This window comes from Engraulis encrasicolus, chromosome 9 (genome assembly GCF_034702125.1).
Source record: "Engraulis encrasicolus isolate BLACKSEA-1 chromosome 9, IST_EnEncr_1.0, whole genome shotgun sequence".
Taxonomy (NCBI): domain Eukaryota; kingdom Metazoa; phylum Chordata; class Actinopteri; order Clupeiformes; family Engraulidae; genus Engraulis; species Engraulis encrasicolus.
Genome location: NC_085865.1, coordinates 9,378,980 through 9,382,244, shown reverse-complemented (window position 1 = coordinate 9,382,244; position 3,265 = coordinate 9,378,980). Strand labels below are relative to the sequence as shown.

The window sequence follows — 3,265 nt, the reverse complement described above, 5'->3', positions numbered from 1 at the left end:
CAGGGCAGATCTTGGGGTGGGATGGAGGGAGGATCTTGGGGTGGGATGGAGGGCGGGTAAAGAAGCGAGTAAGGAGCAGTGTTGCCAGATGTGCCTGATCAAATCCCGCCCAAAAGGTTCTCAAAAAGCTCCAAAATGCGCTAAATTCCGCCCAATTTCAACAAAATTGCATTGACTTCTAGGGGCCCAAAACGACATAAAAAACGCCAAATGGCCAATTTTTCCTGTTTTTACCCGCAGACGGCCATCCCAAGTAGCCCAATTGGGTGGATGACCGGCCAATCTGCCAACACTGGTAAGGAGTATGTTGGCAACGGTTCCCACTTCTGTCAGGGGCACCTAAGTCACGCCCTCTACTTCCTGGTTCATGGGGCAGAGGGAGTCAAAAAATAAGTACTGGGCTTGAAATGAGTGGTGTTTCGACAACAATCCAAACCTTGGACCTCCACTTATACACCACACATCCACCACGACTCGCCTCGTTCACTTCCATTCAATTTTTTGCAACGTTCTGCCCCATGAACCAGGAAGTAGAGGGCGTGACTTAGGTGCCCCATACTAGTTAGCACGCCTGGCACACAGAGTCGTTACTCATTTCTCCTCTTTGTTTTCACTTTGTTTTGTTTTTTATTTTGTTTTTTTCCCCCTCCATTTTATTCAGTCTGTCTATGTCATGTCTCTGCAGTTGCTCTGGCGTCAACTCATATGACAAGGTGATGAGCGGTCACACAGCTATTGGGTTCCCAGCTGGGCCAAAGAAACATCAATTTTTGGCTCCTTTTGTGCAGGAAAGGGTGTAATTTCCACACGCAGTGTTTCCTGGTGAACCAGAAGCTATGTGTTGACGCCCAGGGCGGGGGCTGGGCTACACAAACCTTCTGGTACACCTGTGATTCGCTCTCCTCCTCCGTTCACGAAATGAACGGAGCAGCACGACGAATCAGGATCGTAGGGAGGGATTTCAGTGGGTATGACGTTTATCGAACGCGACACCTTCCCCCAGGGTAGTTCGGCTGTGCCCGCCCCCTCACTGAATCACAACAGTAATGGCGGCGTGCGAGGAGTTATCATGCGTCGGGATGGAAGCAGCAATTTCAGCGGTGTTATCCAAAATACCTCAAGTTGATTCTCTAAAGGAGGAGCAGTCCCGAGTCATGGCTATAGAAGAAGTGGCTGGCTATGCTTTCTTCTGAAGTCTATCAAAAAAACCTGGTGGGAATTGTTGTGGATGAAGTTCACGTACAGATGGTAAGTGAAAAAACAAGGTTGTTATTAGCAATTATTTATTGTGCTTTATGTGAAATTGTGGCTCATGTAGCACACTCGTGAGTGCTGGAGAAACACGCATGCTATTTTGATTCGGGATTCAGATACCCCATGGGAATGAGACCCAGACTAAACACTTCCCTTGGACGCCCGTAAGGCTTATTGGAACGTTTTTATTGAACTTGTGGTCGTGAAACTTTAGTGTCAGATTAAGTAAAGGGATTGTTTTGGTTTGGGCGTAGTTTAAACGTTTCATAATCAGGCCATTTCGCTGTTTGCTATGCCCAGTGCTGACGCCAGAGCCTTGTGAAGTTCGGTGTGAACAAACCCCTTCCCCCACCCAGTTGTGCTAAAGGTGTGCTAACGTCCAGCAATTTCAATGTACTCACGGAGATCGTTCTATGTTTCAGGGGCAACGGTGTAAAGGGGAATCCAGCATTGAGAGAGAGAGAGCTTTTCTCGCCTGGGACAACTCTGCTCAGTTGTGAAAGAAAGGTCAGACATTGTAAATAAAACTCACTGCTTAATAGCAAACCTTCTAAAAAATCTGCCAACCTACTTAACCCTTGTCTAGGTCCTTTACAGTTTTTTTTTATTGCTGTTGTTTTTACTGTAGGCTACTTAATACACATTGTATTAACTTTCAGAGTACATTGCACTGACCCTCTGTAAGTAATTCAACCTCCTGTAAGTCGCTTTGGATAAAAGCGTCTGCTAAGTGTAATGTAATGTTAACAGTTAGTGTTAATGGCATAACAAATTATGACTCCTTGCAATAAAACTACCCCCATTGTTTTGCAAACCCAGTACATGATAAAGCCTTCATAAATAAAGTATTAATAGAAATCAGATATGGGAAGCAAAAGCCCGTCAAGGGCCGCTGAGCCGGCCTATAGCTGTTTGGTTATTGATGACTAACAGAATGCATATGTTATCTTTCAGGCACACCTGTCATGGCTTTGACGGCTTCAGCAGAAGTTGTCAACAGAGAGAGGGTCATCAAGCTGCTACACATGCACAATGCAACCCGGGTGACAGTGAGCCCAAATAGACATAACATCAGGCTTGGCCTGAAACATGTATCTAGTAATACCCTCTACCCTCACATGCAGTCTTGTATGCAATCAAAGGATCACCTAGGGTTGACAAGACAGTGAGAGAAGTGATTAAGGCAGGCACACAGGCGTACATTAGTACCAAACATGCCACTTGTCACAAGCAAGGCTTTCTGCACCGGGTTTGGAACAAAGCTAATAGAAGCAGCAGTCAACCATAGTCCTTACATCTTTGATACATATTAAATCTGTGTACTTACATAACAAACAACTTACCAGTGTGTAGGCTACGACATGCTCAGGAAATTCTACTTATAATAAGTGAGGTGTTTGGTGACTTTGAGTAAACAGAGCAAACTCTCCCTGATGACACTTTCTTAGTGCCAGACATTGATTTCACTGGCTATTTTGATGAGTCTGATGATGAGTCTGAAACTGAGACGCAACACAGCAGTAGTTCTGGGTCCAACTAGCAAAATGTTATCACATGCTGTTGTAGCAATGTAAATACAAGAATGGAAATAATGATGTACAAAAGTCTTTGGAGAAAATGTAAATATTTTTATTGTGACATATGTAAATAAAAGTGTTATTGTGCCAATCTGGGTGTTGTATTAACTGTACAATGATAAGACATAAATAATGTGCACAGAGAAACATAATAAATATTAACAAAACTATAAAAACTATTGAATGGCATGAATAGAATATACATTCACCATACAATCCCTTTAAAATCTGTTTCCACTCAGCTGAACAGACATCAAGAGGGAGCCTGTTAAATTCACAGGTACATAACCAATGGGCCATCAACAGTCTCTAGCTGTGTCTCAGTGTAAGGTGTTTGGGCCCTGGAAGTGTCCTTGGTTGTAGGGCAAGTGACTTCTGCATTATGCACATCATGGTACACATATCCATCTTAGTATGCTGAGGTATCACAAAAA

General features: G+C 43.7%; 1 long non-coding RNA gene across 1 annotated transcript; it reads left to right on the top strand.

Annotated features, from left to right (window-relative positions):
* The first annotated feature begins 828 nt into the window (after nt 1-828).
* Nucleotides 829-2,300, top strand: LOC134455418 (uncharacterized). Its single transcript, XR_010036108.1, has 3 exons — nt 829-1,248; nt 1,677-1,761; nt 2,209-2,300. It is a non-coding gene; the product is annotated as an uncharacterized LOC134455418 (long non-coding RNA).
* The last annotated feature ends 965 nt before the right edge of the window (nt 2,301-3,265 follow it).